We start from the raw sequence: 23,281 nt of genomic DNA, 5'->3' as shown, positions 1-23,281 counted from the left end.
TCCCAGCGGCCTGCCGGGAAGCGGTTCAAAAGGAAGTACAAGAAATGCTCAAGCTAGGGGTGATACGCCCCTCCACAAGTCACTGGTCGTCCCCAATAGTCATGATACCCAAGCCGGACGGATCAAAACGCTTTTGTATGGATTTTAGGGCTTTGAACGCCATCTCCAATTTCAACACCTATCCGATTCCGAGGGTGGATGAGCTGATCGAAAAAATTGGCGACGCACAGTATATCACGACCATCGACCTCACGAAGGGGTACTGGCAGGTGCCTCTTCGTGAGGAGGACCGCAAGAAAATGGCATTCGTCACAGACAGCGGTCTATATGAGTTTACCGTACTCCCCTTTGGCCTTCATGGAGCTCCTGCGACGTTCCAGAGACTCATGAACTCAGTCCTGCAGCCCTACTCTGCTTTCAGCTCGGCCTATTTGGACGACATAGTGATCTACAGCAAAGACTGGACTACTCATCTGGAACATCTGAAACTCATCTTTGACGCATTGCGTCAAGCCGGATTGCACATCAACTCACAAAAATCCAGAGCAGCGTTTACTATGGTCCGGTATCTGGGGTACGTCTTGGGAGAGGTAACCATAGCTCCCCAAAGTGAGAAGGTGAGAGCCATCGCCAATGTCCCTTTCCCTACTATCTAAGGGCCTTCTTGGGCCTCATAGGCTATTATCGCCGCTTTATCCATAACTTTGCCGAGAGGGCTGCCCCTTTGACTGATCTCCTAGGTAAAGAGACTAAAACACGACACATAATGAATCCATCCCCAGCAGCTCTTACCGCCTTTCATCAGCTAAAAGAAAGCATGACCTCAGCCCCGGTGCTTATGTCTCCCGACTTCAATAAACCGTTTACCCTTGCTACCGATGCCTCTAGTGTCGGCATTGGTGCAGTGTTGTCCCAAACAGGAACAGATGGGCAGGAGCATCCCCTTCTATATATTAGTAGAAAGTTGTTCCCCAGGGAATGCAGATATTCCACCATTGAGAGGGAGGGCCTAGCCATTAAGTGGGCGGTAGAGAAGCTACGTTATTATTTGGAAGGGAAACCGTTCATCCTGCATACAGATCACGCTCCCTTAAAGTGGATGCATCAAAACAGCAGCAAGAACGCTAGGGTGCTAAGGTGGATCCTTTCATTACAACCCTACTCCTTCACTGTAACTCATCGCAAGGGTAGAGAAAATGGAAATGCTGACTTTTTGTCCCGTATCTTTCCTCTCCCCGATCGGGAGATGCCAGGGGGGGAGGTATGTGACGGGCGCCCAGTACAGCTATTCCAGGGAGAGCAAATCTACAGATGGGATCACAGGAGTGCCCAGAGCAAATCTGGGAATACACTCAAGCTAGTCTAGTCTCTTTGGGGCAAATGGAGTTTGCCAATGTAGCTGGTTGGCCACCCAACTTAAAGTATTTGCAATACCCCTCCATTAATGGAACTAGAATATAAGCACTGAGGGATACAGGTGCCAGTGTCACTATGGTGAAGGATATACTGGTTTCCCACAAGCAATACTTGGTTGGGAGAACTTACCCAGTCACCAAAGCTGACAGCATCACTACCCAACGCCCTACGGCTATGGTGACATTCGGTTGGGGGGAGGTTACTGGCCTTAAACTGGTAGTGGTCTGTGACGGGGTCCCTCCTCCGGACAATGAGCAACTCAGCAATTGGTGGGAAACCACCCCCCTTTCATCCCATACCTTTGGTTCTCAACAGCTGCCTGGCCCCACCTGGACGGAAGAGCAGGAATCAGGTTGGCCGAGTGAGACGGTGGACGGAGGTCCCTTTAAATCCTCGGCATGGACTGACGACGCCCCGCCCATCAGCAGGCCGGGAACAGCAAAAGAGAGACCGGCCCCGGAAACGGCGGACGGAGTATCCCTGGAGGAGCGAGGTGGATCGAGAGCGGAGAGCAGAGGAGAGGCCAGTGAAGGAGAACAGAGACAAGAGGCGTGGAGCAGAGGAGCCGAGACGAAGCCAGGAGGCCCACGGACCCACGAGTCGCCACGCCACGCACCCAAGGGAGGGGCGTGGCTGCAACAGGTACGGGGCCGCGTAGCGGGTTGGGTGGCGCAGCACGTACAGCCGACTGAATAGTTGTACAGCCCCTTGTAATTTAGTCCCCTCCAAGACCCTTCCCTGCACGAGCACTCCCTCACTGCTTGTACAGGCTGAGCACATTCACGGATGTTTCCTCACCACCGGCCCCTATGAACTGTATGGTCGCGTATGGCTGCCTGACTCCCGTTTCTCTTTTGTTTTGGGCAAACACGGCGTGATTGGAGATGAGGAGAGAGGAAGACAGCCCCGTGGATCCTGTGAAGCAAACTGGAGCCACCGCGAAAGCCGCCCTTTGACTCTGCAGCGTTTGCCCGGGAACGAATAACTAGTCGGCAGAGACGCTGCTATATAAAAATAAAACCCTCTTTAAAAGCACTATTAAAAGACTCTGTCTCTACCTTCCCTCCTTCACCCCTGGTTAGTCCCCCGAGTACCGAAACCAACATAGCTGTTTCCCCTGCCCTGGGACATGGTCTCTCCACAATTGCCAGCTGACTGTCTGATTGGAAATGACCTGGAAACCTCAGCCTGGGCTGAGGTTGAGCAAGTAACCCATGCAGCCATGCTGAGTATCCATAGACCGGTGTGTGTGCAAACCAGAGCACAAAGCAAAACGAAGGGTGAACAAGTAGATTTGGAGCCTGAAAGTATGGCCCAACCAAGAGAAAAAGCAAGAAGACTGGGGGACCAGCTTCTACACAGCCAGCCTCTCAGGATCCCTCTCCTCAGGGAAAGTACTTGGAAACCCTAGAGGGAACTGAACCCATGGATTCCTTACCAGGTTGGACTCCTGGGCCCAGGGGGACCTACTAGGGAAGAGCTGTGCCAGAGTCAGCAAGACTGCCCCACTCTTGAAAGCCTGAGGCAGCAAGCTGTTTCAGAAGCACAGGGAGATGTCAGTGGTATCCACAGAGATCATTGGGAAGAGGGATTACTGTATGCTGAGGCAAGAAACCCCACTCCCTGAGCTACCAGGAGGGTGGTAGTGCCACAGAAATACAGGGAGTTCCTCCTAACTTTAGCTCATGACATCCCCCTAGCTGGACATCTGGGGCAGAACAAAACTTGGGAAAGGCTGGTTAGTCGCTTCTACTAGCCCCAGATGCACCAAAAGGTGAAGGAGTTTGTGAGCTCCTGTGTTACCTGTCAGGCCAGTGGCAAGACAGGTGGCTACCCAAAGCCCCCCCTGATACCACTACCAGCGGTGGGGGTACCCTTTGACAGGGTAGGTGTGGACATTGTGGATCCACTTAGACCTCCCACAGCCTCAGGGAACAAATTCATTCTATTAGTAGTGGATCATGCTACTAGGTACCCTGAAACAAATCCTCTTAGGGTTACTACAGCTCCCGCAGTAGCCAAGGCCCTCCTGGGTGTCTTCACCAGGGTAGGGTTTCCTAAGGAGGTGGTTTCAGACAGAGGTTCCAACTTCATGTCTGCTTACCTGAAGCACATGTGGAAGGAGTGTGGTGTGCAGTACAACTTTACTACCGCATACTACCCTCAAACCAATGGCCTTGTTGAAAGATTCAACAAGACATTGAAAGATATGATCATGGGACTCCCTGAAAAACTCAAAAGGAGATGGGATGTCCTGTTGCCATGCCTGCTTTTCGCTTATAGGGAAGTACCACAGAAGGGAGTAGGGTTTTCACCCTTTGAACTTCTGTTTGGTCATTCTGTAAGGGGACCACTTTGTCTTGTGAAAGAGGGTTGGTAGAGGCCTCTCCAAGAACCCAAGCAAGAACATTGTGGACTATGTGCTTTGCCTAAGGTCCAGAATGGCTGAGTATATGGAAAAGGCATACACAAATCTTGAGGCCAGCCAGGAGCTTCAGAAGCACTGGTATGACCAAAAAGCTTCCATGGTTGAATTTCAACCTGGGCAACAGGTGTGGGTTTTGGAGCCAGTGGCACCAAGGGCTCTCCAAGACAGATGGAGTGGCCCTCACCCTATCCTGGAGAAAAAGATTGAGGTCACTTACCTAGTGGACCTGGGCACAAGCAGGACACCCAAAAGGGTTATCCAGGTGAACGGCCTTAAACTCTACAATGACAGGGCTGACATCACCATGCTGATGGTGACTGATGAGGAACAGGAAGCAAAGAGCGAACCTCTCCCTGATCTCCTCTCTTACAGCCCAAAAGATGGGTCCGTGGATGGAGTGGTCTTTTCAGACACCCTCTCTACCCAACAGCAGTCTGACTGCAAGCAAGTCTTGCAACAGTTTGCTTGTCTCTTTTCCTTGACCCCTGGTCTGACCAATTGGTGTACCCATGATGTGGACACTGGTGACAGTAACCCTGTCAAAAACAAAATCTATCGACAATCAGACCAAGTCAAGGAAAGCATCAAAGCTTGAAGTCAGCAAGATGCTGGAGCTAGGGGTTATTGAACCCTCTGAGATCCCCTGGGCTAGCCCAGTGGTTCTGGTCCCCAAGCCTCATCAACAGGGTGGAAAGAGAGAGATGAGGTTCTGTGGGGACTATAGAGGGCTCAACTATGTCACCAAGACAGATGCTCACCCCATTCCAAGAGCAAATGAGTTGATAGACAAATTAGGGGCAGCCACATTTCTCAGTACCTTTGACTTAACTGCAGGGTACTGGCAGATTGGTATGGCCCCAGGAGCCAAAGAGAAAACAGCACTCTCCACCCCTGATGAGTACTATCAGTTTACTGTAATACCTTTTGGGTTAAAGAAGGCCCCTGCCACCTTCGAGAGGTTGGTGAACCAAATCCTGACTGGGTTGCAGTCCTTTAGTGCAGCTTATCTTGATGTTATTGCTGTCTTTAGCTCCACCTGGCAGGATCACCTGATCCACCTAGGGGAGGTTCTACAAGCCCTGCAATCTGCAGGACTGACTATCAAGGCATCCAAATACCAGATAGTACAGGGCACTGTAGTGTACTTGGGCCACCTTGTTGGTGGATGCCAGGTCCAACCCTTACAGCCCAAGATCCAGAATATCATGGACTGGGCAGCTCCAACAACCCAGACCCAAGACAGGGCATTCCTTGGCTTGACTGGGTACTACAGGAGGTTTGTTAAGGGATATGGGTCCATTGTGACTCCCCTCACAGAACTCACCTCCAAGAAAATGCCCTGAATGTTAACTGGACTGTTTGCTGCCAAAAGGCTTTTGACACCGTGAAAGAAGCAATGTGCTCAGCACCCATTCTAAACGCACCAGACCACTCCAAGCAGTTCGTAGTGCAGACTGATGCCTCGGAGCTGGGGATAGGAGCAGTCCTATCCCAGATCAATGAGGAAGGCCAAGACCAACCTATTGCTTTTATCAGCAGGAGGCTACTCCCAAGAGAGCAGCGTTGGAGTGCCATTTAGAGGGAGGCCTTTGCTGTGGTTTGGTCCCTGAAGAAATTAAGGCCCTACTTGTTTGGAACTCACTTCCTGGTTCAAACTGACCATAGACCTCTCAGATGGCTAATGCAGATGAAAGGGGAAAATCTAACACTACTGAGATGGTCCATCTCCCTACAGGGAATGGACTTTGAAGTGGAACAGCGATCAGGGACTGCCCATGCCCATGCCGATGGACTTTCCAGGTTCTTCCACTTAGAAAATGAAGACTCCCTAGGGCAAGGTTAGTCTTATCACCTTTTGTTTGGAGGGGAAGGGGGGGGGGTTGTGAGAAAGTACCATCTTTCTAGCATTGGTATGCCCCCACTTTTTTCTGAACTACTGATGTGCTTTGATTGAATGTGCCCTGGGCTCCTGCCAACCAGGTACCCAGGGCCTGTGTTCCTTCCCTAAAAACTGTGTTGAAACAAAACCCAATTGGCATCTCTGGCCACCTGTCGGCCCCTAGTAAATTGTACCCTAGGTACCCAGGGCATGGTGACCAAAGAAGACCCCTAAGGGCTGCAGCACTTATTGTGCCACCCTTAGGGGCCCTGTACCCTGACACCCACACACTGCCTTTGCAGGCTGAGTGTCTAAGTACAGAACCAAACAGAGTCGACATGGCACACATCCCTGTGTGCCATGCTCACAAACTCACTGCCCTGGCATACATCAGTCACCCCTCTAGCTGGGTGCCCTATGCCCGTGGTGTGGGCATAGGTGCATGAGCCCTGTGCCCCTACAGTACCCAGGGCCATTCCTGGGTACTGTAAGTGTAGTGCTGCCATTAAGAGTATATGGTGCTGGGAGGTTGTCATTATGAACTCCACAGCACCATAATTGCTACACTGAAAACTGACCAGTTTGATATCAAACTTCTCAGCACATTAAACCCACACTGATGCTAGTGTGGGATTTAATGTAAAATGCACCACAGAGGGCATCTTAGAGATGCCCCCTGAAACCTAACCTACAATCCACGTCTGGTCTGAGTGGCTGCCCAGGCTGCCACACAGCAGACATGTTGCTGGACACCTGGGTGGAGAGCCCCCGCTCTCCTGGGCTTGTAACAATGCACATCCTGGGCGAGGTGCTAGGTCTCCTTCCCCGGGATGGGCAGGTGGAAGCTTCAAAGGCATGCTGCCTCTGTGAGCTTCTCCAGGCCACTTGCTGTACTCAGCAACTGCCCCCCACCAGTTCTAAACCCCACTGTGGCGGGAAGACTGGCGGGAAACCCTTTGTCAGGAAGGGGGGTGTGCCAGCCTGTGCCAACCCCACCCCTCAGGTAGGAGAGGCGAGGTGAAGCACGACACCGGGCACCGGCCATCTTGAAGATGAGGAGCCCTGCCCATCACAGCTAGGCTCCTGCCCCTTCCCACAGGAGAGGAGCAGGCTAGGGGATGTACCCACCCCAGGACAGGGACCTATTGGTCCCTGCCTTTGCCCTACCTGTAATACCCCTAAACTTAGTATTTAGGGGCACCCTGAACCTTCCTTCCTCAGATCCCGATAAGAAAAGAAGAAAGAAGATCAAGAAGAAGAAGACCCGCCGTGCAGCTGCTAACAGGACAACACCAACTGACTTGGCCCCAGCCCTACCGGCCTGTCGATCCTGGAACCTGCTCCTGCTTAATCCCGGTGACTCCTGCAGACAGCAACCTTGGGACACCAGGAGGACCTGTCTGCTTTGACCCTCTTAAAGACTGGGACTCCCACAAGCAGAGGCTCTGCTTCAACAACCATACCCCTGGTGCCAGCCAGGAAGCACAAGACCAACCCACTCTGCACCCGCCGAGCCCAGCCCGTGCCCGAGTGATCCATCACCACAAGGATGTCCCCCCCAGCGACTAGGACCCATAGTCCAGTGCCCAAAGACCCTCCTCGACGAACCAGACGACCCCTGCAGCCTCAGAATCAGGGACCCCTCCAACTGCGACCAGCTGAGGGTAAAATTTCCCACCGCCCAAAGACACCCCTGCACCTGGCGCCCTGCGGTGCCCTGTGCCGTCCTTTGGGGTAGCTACCTCTTTTCCAAGATTCCAACTTACCTCTCGAAGTGGTGGTCGCACCTGAAGAATCACCGTCCCCGAGTCTGCAGCCTTTGTTCCTTTTTAGGTTTCGCCTGTCGAAAGCTGCGGCGAAAGCTTTTGTTAGAGTGTGTGAGTGTAGTACCGCCCCTCTGTTCCATTGGCTAGCTCCATAAATGGAGGCTAGCCATTGGAACAGAGATCTGTCCGTCAAAGCCGGAGTAGATTCGTGGGTGTTCCCGAGACTTTTAGGCTTTTGCCTACGGCATGCGGCTGTGGGCGGTGCTTTTTTTTGGGGGGGGGAGGTTTGTTTTGCTCATTGCAGGCCGACCGCCACCGGAAGAAGTCCAGGTGAGTGCTTGAGTCCGCTGTCCGTGCCGTTCCCGCCACCCCTCCCGCTGTCTGTGCCGTTCCCGCCCCCCCTCCCGCTGTCCGTGCCGTTCCCGCCCCCCCTCCTGCTGTCCGTGCCATTCCCGCTTTTATTTACACATGCTTCTTCCCCATTAATTAGCACACAGGGAAGCAACACGCTCCCTTAATGTACGAGTTAGTAAAGCAAATATTGACCTTGTTCTGTTGTAGACTGGTGTTTGTTGTGACCGACTGATTCCCTCATGCCCTGTGCATTGAGCGGTTTTTAATTGCTCCTCCTGAATTACCGACAGCTCCGACAGCTCCGAGCCCCCTCCCTCCCCACTTCAGTTGATTGCAATCACACAACAGAGCCGCTGCCAGCCCCAGCAAGCTGCCTGCCTCCCCAGCCCAGGGAGGGGCGTCACTGAGCCCCTCCTGCGGCCCCTTCGGTCCTCCGCCTCGAAGCCCCTGTGGCCCCCCAGTGTGTCTCCTCACCCTGCTCCAGAGCTCTCTTCTGCACAAAGTATCTCGGTGCCAGCCAGCCGGGAGGAGGGGGAGGCTGGATCCGGGTCCTCGCGGACGGCGAGGGATCTCCGTGCACCATGTTTGCTGCCTGCCTGCTGCTCGCCGCTCTGCTGCTGCACGCCCGGACGGAAGGTAGGCTTTCAAAGACGCCGCCTGTAAAAGTAACCTTTCACGTTCACCTAGCGTTGCCCTAGTCACTCCTTGACCCCGCCAGTCCCCGCCCCGGGTGGGGAGTCTCCGACTGCCCTCAGAAGAGGTCACTCCTGGGCCCTAGGGCACCCCTCTCGTACTTCACTTGTCCTTTGGCGAGTCTCTCCTCAGCTCCTGACTTGCCCTTTGCGGTCCTTCATACCTTATTGCTGCCCTGCAGCCCTTCTCCTGCCCTCTCATTAAGTCCCTCATTCGGCCCATTCAAGGGGCTCCTCCAGGTCCTTTCCACGCCCTCTGATGTCCCTCATACTAGCCCCACTGTCCTCTGATAGGATCCCTCGCGTGTTCACGCCCTGCATTGAGGTCCCTCTTGTCCTATGAGTTGAGGGCCATGCCTTACCTTTGTCCTCAGGTGAGGGGACTTCTGCTCCGTCCCTGCCCTCTGAAGTCACAGGCGGGCCTCCTTCGCCCTCCGGAGTCTCATGCCCTGCAATTCCGAGGGTCCTCTCGCTTTCAGGTCACTAGTGATCTCTCTACTTTATCACTCTGACCAGGTACGAGGTCCTCTCGGGTTCCCACCTGTCCTCTCTCGAGGCCCCTCATGAATCATTCATGTGAGTTCTGAGGTCCCTCGTGGCCACTCTCGTGTACTCTGAGGAAGTTCCTGGTGGGCCTCCTGCAGCTCATTGGTGGCGTCCCTCCAGTTTGTTTTCCTGCCTCTTAGAGTGGTACCGCTCGTGCCGCCCCCTGGCGGGGCCCCCGCCTCCGGTATCCGCGCTCTCTCAGATAAGATCTTTATTGCTCGGTGTTCGAATTTCTCCTGCCTCTCACGCGCATCTCCCTAGGGTGCCCTTTCGGGGGTCTGCCCCTACCCTCTGAGGGATAGTTAGATCACTCACAGACCCCCTGCTCTTATCACAGTCCCTTGCTCTCTGTTTACCTTCTCGGCCCCTTGGGGCCCCTCAGCTAATTCAGCCATTCAGTGATGCTCTCCCTCTATTCCTCTTTCTGCTTTTCCTTGTAATGGTTCTCGGTCCTGAGTTCCAGACATTTCAAAAGAAGACCTAGGGGCAGGCAAAGAAAACAAAACATCATGAGGGGTGGAGAGAGATTGGCAGACGTTCACCTGGTGCAGTTGAACACTGTATTTTTTTTTAATTTACAGAAGAAAACTGATCTTGCTGTATAACAGTGGCTCCCAGGGGCCGCTGATGTGTAAATCCTAAAACTCCCCCTGTTTCCAAGAGGATCAATCTTTCCCATTTAGGGTCTCATGACGTCTGCTTTAAACGCTGCGTTAACACTATAATTGCCGACAATGTCAAGTGTTGTAATTACCAGTTGCAGCAGTTCTGTGCTAATATAAGGTTTGAATATCGAAATGGGGGAATAACTGCGGGGGATCTGAGGTCGCAGATTATTCCCCATTCTGAACAGTTTGCTCTAGATGAATGCTGCTTGCTTTTTATTGCTGAAATGCTCTGGGTGTGTGTGTGTGGCTGGCTCTGGGTGTGTGTGGCTGGCTCTGGGTGTGTGGCTGGCTTTGGGTGTGTGTGTGGCTCTGGGTGTGTGTGTGTGTGTGTGTGTGTGTGGTAGTAACTGCTGTCTGCTGAGATCGTCCGTAGGGTACAATAGGTCTCACATTTGCGAGAGATTAAGCTAATGGCAATGTAAATGACAATGCCATTTATTTATCTGTTTTCAAAACCAACACATAAATACAAATTTTGTCATTTACAATGCCAATAGCTCTAACTTTTCCAAAGGCGAAACCATTGCATTGTAAATGCTTGTTACCTTTCTCATTGAATAACATTGAACGCTCGACGGCTCAAAAGCACCCTGCACCCAGCCGACCGAGTGCCTATGGCCGTGCACCCTGTGTCCTATCCTACTTTCCCATTTGCCCTTAGCAAGTGACCAGGAGCCCAGCTCCCACAGCTGCGTGGACTGCTAGCCAGCAGCCACCAACCGGAGGCCCCCTGCCCCTCATTGGATAACATTGGGCCTAACTACCTCTGCACCCGGCTGCCCCTGTGCCGCTGAGGGTGTACCAACTGTACCTACCTGAGCCTGGGGAACCCCTGAGTCTATGCCCAGAACCTTAACTTCACCAGGCGAGTACTCACCTGGAAATCGATAACTCACTTACCTGCCATAGGATAACATTGACTGGTTTGACTCGAAAAATCTTCTGTGAAGTTTTGAAACTCTAAAATATTCCTATAAAATCAGCCGAATACCGAATTTCAAAGTACTCCCCTGTGATCAGGAGAGAAGCCAATACTGTACCTTGTAGCCCAGTACTGAACCGCAAAAGTAATCCTAACCGGGTTTACTATTAACGTGAATTTTCTCCAAAGGAATCCATTGTCTGCTTTTCTGTGAAATTTCTTCCAAGTGTCTACTTTTGAAAACTTGAAATATTCCTTAAAAATCGTACCAACTACTGAAACATAATTACTTACCTGTCTTAAGTAGAGACCCCAGTGCTGGACCTAGGAGCCCAGTACTGGATTACAAAAGTAGCAAGAACATACTTTACCTGTAACCTTAATTTTCTCCAATTGGATAACATTGCTAGATTTTCACTGAAAAGTTTCTAAGTGTTAACTTTTAAAATACCTTTTTATTCCATAAAAATCATTGCAATAACCAAAACGTTTTAATAAACTGTTTCCAGCTTAGACCCCAAGACTAAATCTAGGATCTAGTACTGGACTTACCAAAGTACTCTACAAAGTAATCAACTGTATTTGTGTAGAAAAACCCATTGAGCTCAATGCTAAATTGTGTTTAGAACTGTGGTGCCTATTGCAACCCCTGTACCTATTGTGTTTACAAAGTCATTACCTTTCTGCAAAGCAGTTACCTGAGATCACTCATTATTGAGAAAAGTATATTTTTATACCTGTTGGTTCTAAAAATAAAACAACTATATCTTTTGATATAAAAACCATTGGCCTGGAGTTCAGTCCTTGACTGTGTGAAACCTTTTGCTGACTGAGTGTGTACAACAAATGCTTTACACTGTCCTCTGGTACTGCCTTACTGCTCGACCAAGCTACCATTTTTGAGAGTAAGGTCCGCCCTGGCTTTAACCTCTGTTATAACTCTGGGGTTTGTGGTCTCTATACACACTGTACCTTACTTTGGTCCTGTATATATAGAGCCACTTTCTCACATTGGTGGATCAGCGGTGGGATACAAACTTGCATTTGTTGGACTACTTGGTTGCCATTTTCCAAAACACAAAAAATCTGGTAGGGCCTTGCTTAAGTCCCATTAGGATTTTAGAAAAATAAGTCACTACTGCTAGGGTAGAGGGTAAGAACTGTCAGGTTAGAATGTCTCAAAAGAACCCTGCTATTAGTGAAGACGACACCATGGACCTGGTCGTTGAGGAGCTCGACCTCACACCTTACTTACACTTGAATTTCAAGGAATTGAGGTCCTTATGCAAAATTAAAAACATAATCATGGGCCTGTATCCAACCAAACAAGGGCTCCAGGAGCTCCTGGCTGAGTATGCAAAGGGCCACCCCTCTGAACAGGGTGACACCCAGTCAGAAGGAGAAGAGGAGGAGGAGGAGGATAATACTAATATATCCCCCCAATCTCTAGGGAAGTAAGGGTCTCCACACCCTTAACTCCAAGAGTCCGCTTCTGGGAGCCTGGGAACCACACAGGTGGGCTGGGCCCCAGAGAACACATTGGGGAGAGCCCCAATGATTAGGACAACTTATCAAAGTTGGCCATGAGAGTAGTTCTAGAGTCCAGACTCCTGGCTCTGGAAAAAGACAGGAAAGGGATGGGTTTAGCCCCCATCTCTGGTGGCAGCAATACCAATAATAAGGATAGAGAGCAATCTTATGATCCTAAAATCCCCAAAGGGATTGTCCCTAACTTTGAGGAAGGTAATGATATCACCAAGTGGTTCACAGCCTTTAAGAGGGCTTGTGATATCAGAAGATTAAAGAAACCTCTCTGGGGGGCACTCCTGTGGAAACTGTTCTCTGGTAACTGCAGAGACAGGCTTCTGACCCTCTCTGGGCCAGATGCAGGGTCGTATGACCTCATGAACAAAACTCTGATTGAGGGATTTGGGCTCACTTCTGAGGAGTATATAATCAGGTTCAGGGGAACTCACAAAACCCAGACCCAATCATGGATAGATTTTGTAGACTACTCAGTAAAGACACTGGATGGTTGGTTAACTGGACATAATGTGAATGATTTTTCTGAACTTTACGATTTGTTTATGAAGGAACACATTTTGAGTAATTGCACAAATTAAAAGTTGCATCCGCATTTGGTAGACCTAGGTCTAATTTCTCCCAAAGAATTGGGAAAGAAGGCAGACCATTGGGTCAAGACTAGAGTGACAAGGACGACCACTGGGGATGACCAAAAGAAGGTGGTTACAAAACCTCCCCAGGGGAAGGGTGGTGAGAATCCCCAAGATAAAAAGTCTGAGTCTTCCAAAGGGCCCCAAAACCTGTACAGGGGGGTGGGTCCCAAACTACTCCCTATATGCCTCAGCCCTAAAGGGGGAAGAACTTTGATCCCAACAAGGCCTAATGTGACAACTGTAAGAAGTTGGGACATTTAACCAGAGAAAGAAACTGCCCATACAACAAAGCTCCTAAGGCACCCAGTACAGCTATTCCAGGGAGAGCAAGTCTACAGATGGGATCACAGGAGTGCCCAGAGTAAATCTGGAATACACTCAAGCTAGTCTAGTCTCTTTGGGGCAAATGGAGTTTGCCAATGTAGCTGGTTGGCCACCCAACTTAAAAAAATATTTGCAATACCCCTCCATTAATGGAACTAGAATAGAAGCACTGAGGGATACAGGTGCCAGTATCACTATGGTGAAGGATATACTGGATTCCCACGAGCAATACTTGGTTGGGAGAACTTTCCCAGTCACCAAAGCTGACAGCATCACTACCCAACGCCCTATGTCTATGGTGACATTCGGTTGGTGGGGGTTACTGGCCTTAAACTGGTAGTGGTCTCTCCACAATTGCCAGCTGACTGTCTGATTGGAAATGACCTGGAAACCTCAGCCTGGGCTGAGGTTGAGCAAGTAACCCATGCAGCCATGCTGGGTATCCATAGACTGGTGTGTGTGCAAACCAGAGCACAAAGCAAAACAAAGGGTAAACAAGTAGATTTGGAGCCTGAAAGTATGGCCCAACCAAGACAAAAAGCAAGAACACTGGGGGACCAGCTTCTACACAGCCAGCCTCTCAGGACCCCTCTCCTCAGGGAAAGTACTTGGAAACCCTAGAGGGAACTGAACCCATGGAGCTTGAACCTTACCAGGTTGGACTCCTGGGCCCAGGGGGACCTACTATGGAAGAGCTGCGCCAGGGTCAGCAAGACTTCCCCCTCTTGAAAGCCTGAGGCAGCAAGCTGTTTCAGAAGCACAGGGAGATGTCAGTGGTACCCACAGAGATCATTGGGAAGAGGGATTACTGTATGCTGAGGCAAGAAACCCCACTCCTGGAGCTACCAGGAGGGTGGTAGTGCCACAGAAATACAGGGAGTTCCTCCTAACTTTAGCTCATGACATCCCCCTAGCTGGATATCTGGGGCAGAACAAAACTTGGGAAAGGCTGGTTAGTCGCTTCTACTAGCCCCATATGCACCAAAAGGTGAAGGAGTTTGTGAGCTCCTGTGTTACCCGTCAGGCCAGTGGCAAGACAGGTGGCTACCCAAAGGCCCCCCTGATACCACTACCAGGGGTACCCTTTGACAGGGTAGGAGTGGACGTTGTGGTTCCACTTGAACCTCCCACAGCCTCGGGGAACAAATTCATTCTATTAGTAGTGGATCATGCTACTAGGTACCCTGAAACAAATCCCCTTAGGGTTACTACAGCTCCCGCAGTAGCCAAGGCCCTCCTGGGTGTCTTCACAAGGGTAGGGTTTCTTAAGGAGGTGGTTTCAGACAAAGGTTCCAACTTCATGTCTGCTTACCTGAAGCACATGTGGAAGGAGTGTGCTGTGCAGTACAAGTTTACTACCCCATACTACCCACAAACCAATGGCCTTGTTGAGAGATTCAACAAGACATTGAAAGGTATGATCATAGGACTCCCTGAAAAACTCAAAAGGAGATGGGATGTCCTGTTTGCTTTTCGCCTATAGGGAAGTACCACAGAAGGGAGTAGGGTTTTCCCCCTTTGAACTTCTGTCTGGTCATCCTGTAAGGGGACCACTTTGTCTTGTGAAAGAGGGTTGATAGAGGCCTCTCCAAGAACCCAAGCAAGACATTGTGGACTATGTGCTTGGCCTAAGGTCCAGAATGGCTGAGTATATGGAAAAGGCATACACAAATCTTGAGGCCAGCCAGGAGCTTCAGAAGCTCTGGTATGACCAAAAAGCTTCCATGGTTGAATTTCAACCTGGGCAACATGTGTGGGTTTTGGAGCCAGTGGCATCAAGGGCTCTCCAAGACAGATGGAGTGGCCCTCACCCTATCCTGGAGAAAAAGAGTGAGGTCACAAGCAGGACACCCAAAAGGGTTATCCAGGTGAACGGCCTTAAACTCTACAATGACAGTGCTGACATCAACATGCTGATGGTGACTGATGAGGAACAGGAAGCAAAGAGCGAACCTCTCCCTGATCTCCTCTCTTACAGCCCAAAAGATGGATCCGTGGATGGAGTGGTCTTTTTAGACACCCTCTCTACCCAACAGCAGACTGACTGCAAGCAAGTCTTGCAACAGTTTGCTTGTCTCTTTTCCATTACCCCTGGTCTGCCCAATTGGTGAATCCATGATGTGGACACTGGTGACAGTAACCCTGTCAAAAACAAAATCTATCGACAATCAGACCAAGTCAAGGAAAGCATCAAAGCTTGAAGTCAGCAAGATGCTGGAGCTAGGGGTTATTGAACCCTCTGAGAGCCCCTGGGCTAGCCCAGTGGTTCTGGTCCCCAAGCCTCATCACCAGGTTGGAAAGAGAGAGATGAGGTACTGTGTGGACTATAGAGGGCTCAACTATGTCACCAAGACAGATGCTCACCCCATTCCAAGAGCAAATGAGTTGATAGACAAGTTAGGGGCAGCCACATTTCTCAGTACCTTTGACTTAACTGCAGGGTACTGGCAGATTGGCATGGCCCCAGGAGCCAAAGAGAAAACAGCATTCTCCACCCCTGATGGGCACTATCAGTTTACTGTAATTCCTTTTAGGTTAAAGAAGGCCCCTGCCACCTTCCAGAGGTTGGTGAACCAAATCCTGACTGGGTTGGAGTCCTTTAGTGCAGCTTATCTTGATGATATTTCTGTCTTTAGCTCCACCTGGCAGGATCACCTGATCCACCTAGGGGGGGGGGGGGGTCTACAAGCCCTGCAATCTGCAGGACTGACTATCAAGGCATCCAAATACCAGATAGGGCAGGGCACGTTTAGTGTACTTGGCCACCTTGTTGGTGGAGGCCAGGTCCAACCCTTACAGCCCAAGATCCAGAGTATCATGGACTGGGCAGCTCCAACAACCCAGACCCAAGACAGGGCATTCCTTGGCTTGACTGGGTACTACAGGAGGTTTGTTAAGGGATATGGGTCCATTGTGACTCACCTCCAAGAAAATGCCAAGAATGTAAACTGGACTGTTAGCTGCCAAAAGGCTTTTGACACCGTGAAAGAATCAATGTGCTCAGCACCCATTCTAAAAGCACCAGACCACTCCAAGCAGTTCGTAGTGCAGACTGATGCCTCGGAGCTGGGGATAGGAGCAGTCCTATCCCAGATCAATGAGGAAGGCCAAGACCAACCTATTGCTTTTGTCAGCAGGAGGCTACTCCCAAGAGAGCAGCGTTGGAGTGCCATTTAGAGGGAGACCTTTGCTGTGGTTTGGTCCCTGAAGAATTTAAGGCCCTACTTGTTTGGAACTCACTTCCTGGTTCAAACTGACCATAGACCTCTCAGATGGCTAATGTAGATGAAAGGGGAAAATCCAACACTACTGAGATGGTCCATCGCCCTACAGGGAATGGACTTTGAAGTGGAACAGCGATCAGAGACTGCCCATGCCCATGCCGATGGACTTTCCAGGTTCTTCCACTTAGAAAATGAAGACTCCCTAGGGCAAGGTTAGTCTCATCACCTTTTGTTTGGAGGGGAAGGGGGCGGGGGGGGGGTTGTGAGAAAGTACCATCTTTCTAGCATTGGTATGCCCCCACTTTTTTCTGAACTACTGATGTGCTTTGATTGAGTGTACCCTGGGCTCCTGCCAACCAGGTACCCAGGGCCTGTGTTCCTTCCCTAAAAACTGTGTTGAAACAAAACCCAATTGGCATCTCTGGCCACCTGTCGGCCTCTAGTAAATTGTACCCAGGGCATGGTGACCAGAGAAGACCCCTAAGGGCTGCAGCACTTATTGTGCCACCCTTAGGGGCCCTGTACCCTGACACCCACACACTGCCTTTGCAGGCTGAGTGTCTAAGTACAGAACCAAACAGAGTCGACATGGCACACATCCCTGTGTGCCATGCCCACAAACTCACTGCCCTGGCATACATCAGTCACCCCTCTAGCTGGGTGCCCTATGCCTGTGGTGTGGGCACAGGTGCATGAGCCCTGTGCGCCTACAGTACCCAGGGCCATTCCTGGGCACTGTAAGTGCAGTGCTGCCATTAAGAGTATATGCTGCTGGGAGGTTGTCATTATGAACTCCACAGCACCATAATTGCTACACTGAAAACTGACAAGTTTGATATCAAACTTCTCAGCACATTAAACCCACACTGATGCCAGTGTGGTATTTAATGTAAAATGCACCACAGAGGGCATCTTAGAGATGCCCCCTGAAACCTAACCTACAATCCACGTCTGGTCTGAGTGGCTGCCCAGGCTGCCACACAGCAGACATGTTGCTGGACCCCTGGGTGGAGAGCCCCCACTCTCCTGGGCTTGCAACAATGCACATCCTGGGCGAGGTGCTAGGTCTCCTTCCCCAGGGTGGGCAGGTGGAAGCTTCAAAGGCATGCTGCCTTTGTGAGCTTCTCCAGGCCACTTGCTGTACTCAGCAACTGCCCCCACCAGTTCTAACCCCCACTGTGGTGGGAAGACTGGCGGGAAACCCTTCGTCAGGAAGGGGGGGTGCCAGCCTGTGCCAACCCCACCCCTCAGGTAGGAGAGGCGAGGTGAAGCACGACCCCGGGCTCCGGCCATCTTGAAGATGAGGAGCCCTGCCCATCACAGCTAGGCTCCTGCCCCTTCCCACAGGAGAGGAGCAGGCTAGGGGATGTACCCACCCCAGGAGAGGGACCTATTGGTCCCTGCCTTTGCCCTACCTGTAACGCCCCTAAACTTAGTATTTAGGGGCACCCTGAACCTTCCTTCCTCAGATCCCGATAAGAAAGAAGATCAAGAAGAAGAAGACCCGCCGTGCAGCTGCTAACAGGACAACACCAACTGACTTGGCCCCAGCCCTACCGGCCTGTCGATCCTGGAACCTGTTCCTACTTAATCCCGGCGACTCCTGCGGACAGAAACCTTGGGACACCCGGAGGACCTGCCTGCTTTGACCCTCTTAAAGACTGGGACTCTCACAAGCAGAGGCTCTGATTCAACAACCATACCCCTGGTGCCAGCCAGGGAAGCACAAGACCAACTCACTCTGCACCCGCCGAGCCCAGCCCGTGCCCGAGTGATCCATCACCACAAGGACGTCCCCCCAGCGACTGGGACCCATAGTCCAGTGCCCAAAAACCCTCCTCGACGAACCAGACGACCCCTGCAGCCTCAGAACCAGGGACCCCTCCAACTGCGACCAGCTGAGGGTAAGATTTAACGCCGCCCAAAGACACCCCTGCACCTGGCGCCCTGCGGCGCCCTGTGCCGTCCTTTGGGGTACCTACCTCTTTTCCAAGATTCCAACTTACCTCTCGAAGTGGTGGTCGCACCTGAAGAATCACCGTCCCCGAGTCTGCAGCCTTTGTTCCTTTTTACCTTTCTCATTGAATAACATTGAGCGCCCGACGGCTCAAAAGCACCCTGCACCCAGCCGCCCGAGTGCCTATGGCAGTGCACCCTGTGTCCTATCCTACTTCCCCATTTGCCCTTAGCAAGTGACCAGGAGCCCAGCTCTCACAGCTGCGTGGCCTGCTAGCCAGCAGCCACCAACCGGAGGCCCCCTGCCCCTCATTGGATAACATTGGGCCTAACTACCTCTGCACCCGGCTGCCCCTGTGCCGCTGAGGGTGTACCAACTGTACCTACCTGTTAGAAATGGGATCCCTGGTTGGCCAAGGCTTGCGCCAAGGCCAGGCAGAAATCACCATTCCTAGTTAGGGTAAGGAAGTCACCCGCCAAGACAACCCCTGCTCACCCCCTTGGTAGCTTGGCACGAGCAGTCAGGCCTATCTCGGAGGCGATGTGTAAAGCATTTGCGCACGCACTCACCAGCAACAACCTCCAGGGCCCCCCCACAAAAGGAACTCCACACAAGGTATATATGAAAATAGCCTTTGTATTGAAAAACACACTTAGATATGAACACGCAATTTACAAGGTGCCAGAGGCACGGGCAGAATTTACAAGGGACTATGTACTGGGCAGGGCCATGGGACCCCTGCTAGGAATATGCACATGATGGAACTGGCATTAGAACACATAACAATCAGGGACTTCATAGAACTAGCATAAGGACTCCCTATAATCAGAAGCCACATACATGAGACCTAGGATATTCAGGAAGAAGGAAATGACAAAGCACATAACGTAACAGAAGCACCTTCAGAGGTGCAACACATAATAACTCTCAGGAACCATATATATATGAGCCCACCACTTCAACAGGCCCTCGGGCCTCTATGGGCTAGAACGCCCAAAGTCACAGTGTCAGGACAGGCTGCAGGTAGCCAACAAGAAACCTACACGTGGCAGCTGCCCACGAATTGCTGGGCAGCTGAGGGGCACGGATGGGGCCAACACGTTGGAGCCTCGCAGGCTCTGAACAAATGTGCAATGATGGAGCCTCTCTGGATTGAGAACAAAGGTGCAGGGGTTGAGCCTCGCAGGCTCAGGAGGAATGGGCGCCAAATGGTGGAGCCTCTCGGGGGCTCGGGAAGCAAAGAACTGGCACTCGAGCCTCTCTGGGCTCGACAACGAAGATGCTGGGGCGAGCCTCGCAGGCTCGGAAGGAAAACGTGAGTGCCCCCTAAGATCGTGGGAGCGGTGGGGTCCCTCACGGGGGACCCAGGAATAACTGGAGAGCCTCACGTGGCTCTAACAAAGTGGGGCCTTGGTTGGAGTCCCTCCCGGGGGACTCGGAAACATCTCAGGGCCGGGGGAGCCTCTCGGGCTCAGGAACCAAGATGTGGGTAGGTGGGGTCCCCCTCGGGGGACCCGGCATCACTGGAGGTCTCCCGGGCCTCTCCACACAACGGGTCTTGCTCTGGAGGAGAGGGACGGGCACCGGCAATGTGCCCCGATGCCCCTCCTCTCCTTCAGTACACTCACCGGGTTGTACGCGCCGGTCTCCTCTGCTGCGCTGGTCTCCTCTCACTCTCCGGGGCTCTCCCTCACTTTCGGGAGCCCCGGGGGGGGTCGGCAGCTTCTCGGGGGCAATGCAGGAGCTCGGAGTAGGCTCCCGCCGCTCCTGCTTCCTCGGGCTCCAAGGGCCGGACTTTGCAATTTCCTCGGGCCGGCAGCCAATCACGGGGCGGCCGGGGGATGACGTCACTCAGGAATCCCAGGCCGGCAGCCAATCTCAGCGCGGCCTGGGGCAGACGTCATGAGGGGTTCGGGCCAGCGGCGGTGAGCTCGGGGGGATAGCGAGGGGTAGGCTCCCTCGTAAATACGGCAAAAAAGGGGATAGGCGAGGTAGGCACTCGCTGGGGGGCTTCAGGAACCTCCGTGGAACAGGGCAACTGCCGGGTGGGCACCGGCTTGAACAAACGGCGCTCCCAAGCGCTAGGACAGAAATACAGCGCTCCCCAAGCGCTAGGACAGAATTACAGCGCTCCCAGCGCTATCAGTGGAAATAGAGCGCTCCCAGCGCTACAAGCAGCGTAAAGCGCTCCCAAGCGCTAGATGCACAGAAAGCAGCAAAGTCCATAAAGAGTCCAGGACCTCAGGTGGAGCACAGCAGCTCCTAGAAGGGAAAGGCCATCAAAAGTCCAGGAGCTGGGCAGGGCCCAGGGAGGCAAGCCATACCCTGAGCCCAAGCAGCAGCACGCCCCTGGTAGATTCAAGTTGGGAACAAGAACGATTTAGAAGAGGTCACAGCCTCTTTTTATACATGAAATTCCTTTGTCTAAAGGTGCTGGGTGGGGGAGAAACCAGTCGCAGCTGGTTTTGGGAGTATCTTGTTTTCCCCAGCCACCCTTTCCATTCATCAGTCAGGCTAGGGTCGTCAGACGCACCCCAGGGGGGTGGAGCCAGCATTGTGGGGGAAAGCCCAGCCCCATACAGGATACAGGCGCAGCCCCTCCCTCACATCGGCATGTTAATCTCTCCATTCACCACCGGGGCAGACCCACACAGACTCCTGGAGCCAGGCTCCCTAGCCGGCTTCAGCCAATCACGCGCCAGCACACCTACTGCACACACACACCCATGTCTAGAAGTGGCACTTCCATTTTAGACACACACACGCCGCATACATCATCTTGCAGCATTCAATCACACGAGTCCACACATACCAGACTCGAGCCTGTACCCCCCACGCATCAGGAACTATCAGGGACACACACATTCCCCATGCATTCCTATGGGAGGGCAGGCCTCTCTCATCTACACGCACTCAGAGTGGGAATCACCATCCCCACATATAACAAGCAAAAACTTCAGGGGTGGACCTGCCAGAAGGGCCCAGTCCAACACTACCCCCTTCCAGCCAAAACGCAGGGTAGGCCAATCACCACTGAGATGGACTTCCCTGCTTTGGGCGATAAAACACGGACGCGGCCCACACTGCAGGGACACCCTCCGGTTCTACGCCACGTTGATTCATAAGACAAGCACATACTTAAAAAAAAAAACAGGCCCAACTAGGCTACCCCAATGGCACTCCGTAGTTGTCCACGGCTAGGACCAGGCCCTAGGCCACCCAGATACCACTGGTCCCTGCCAAGCCAGAGTGGGGGGTGGTAACCCCTGGCCCACGATAGCCATTCTCCACTCCCTTTCTCCGTGTAGTTCCACTTTACCACTTTCTCCTCCACCTAGGGTCCGCACCCTCAGGCTGGCCAGAGGGCACGGGCAAGCTCGCCCCACCCTACCTCTACTTCTGAGGTTCCGTGCTCTCCCAGGAGAAGCACCCTCCAGAACACCTTCTCTCACCAGTCTCGGAACTCTCTCCCTCCACTGGTCTACCACCTGGGAACTAATTTCACCGGATGCCCAGGGGTCAGACTCCCTCTGACCCCCTTCCAGTTCCGCACCCTCCCATGTAGAACAGGGTCCCTCCACTTAAGGTGGGCCCCACCTGCTCTCAGGGCAGTACCGTGACACTCAGCCAAGAACCCTAAAGATCCCTGCTAGGCCTGTACCACCCCTTCTGGGAAACACAGGGTCTCTTCACTTAAGATGAGCCCCACCTGTGTCCACAGGAGTACGCCTAGGAGACACACCGGCCAGGACACTAGCTACAGTCGCTCTGCCGTCCAGATCCGGAAACACCGACTACTGGCTCCCCAACCGCGGGCAGTACCCTTTGGCCAGATGCCTGGCGTACTAGGACTTCTACAAGATGAAAATAATATCTAAGACTTTCTCTCCTCCTTCAGCAGGCAGGCAACCACTGCAGGTCAATACCCCATACAGCTTACCCGGCTCCTCCTCTTCAGGCATGTGTTCCCTCTTGTACTAGGATGAGCCGCGACCACGTCAGCAGGGCTCCGAGTTCAGCTCTCCCCAAGGCAAGCCGCGATCCAATCAGCAGGGGTTCCTTGTCCGGGATACAACTTAACATTCATTCAGCAAGATGAGCCGCGACAACGTCAGCAGGGCTCCGAGTTCAGCTCTCCCCAAGGCAAGCCGCAACCCAGTCAGCAGGGCTTCCTTGTCCGGGATACAACTTAACATTCATTTAGCAAGCATCCCCATCTCAGAGAACTTACACTCCAGTATTCAACACGCTCCCGGTCTCAGAGACTAACACAGTACGCATAAAACACATTCAGCGGTGTAAGGAAGGACACACTTATTGTTGATTCAGCAAGCTCCCCATCTCAGAGAACTTACACTCCATTATTCAGCAAGCTCCCCATCTCAGAGAACTTACACCCAAGCATTCAGCAAGCTCCCCATCTCAGAGGACTTACACTCCATTATTCAGCACACCTCAACATTCATCCACACACCCTCCCCCGGACTGGTAAGACAGTTTCTACCGCCCCTGATTCCTCAACCTGACCCATGTGGCACAGGTACCATTACTCTAGGGAAGGCACAAGGACCACACACATTGGACACACAATTTCGCTGCCACCACTGGATCCCACCCTTCTGGTGAATCCAGAAACACATTGCACTTAGGGGGATGATCTACCCTCCCGAGCTAGGGACACCTAACTCACAGTGCACCAGAACCACATTTTCCACAGAAACAGATATTTTTAGCAAACTTGAAACAATAATCCCCTTTCTTTGCGACCATCTAAAATGCAGAGTTTTGTAGTGAGGCCAGTTATCGCTGTGGTACTGCGCAAACACAAGTCCAAATCCCACCGCTAGCCAACAATGTTAGAAATGGGATCCCTGGTTGGCCAAGCCTTGCTCCAAGGCCAGGCAGAAATCACCATTCCTAGTTAGGGT

This window comes from Lissotriton helveticus, chromosome 12 (assembly GCF_964261635.1).
Source record: "Lissotriton helveticus chromosome 12, aLisHel1.1, whole genome shotgun sequence".
NCBI lineage: Eukaryota > Metazoa > Chordata > Amphibia > Caudata > Salamandridae > Lissotriton > Lissotriton helveticus.
This window is presented reverse-complemented; position numbering follows the sequence as displayed.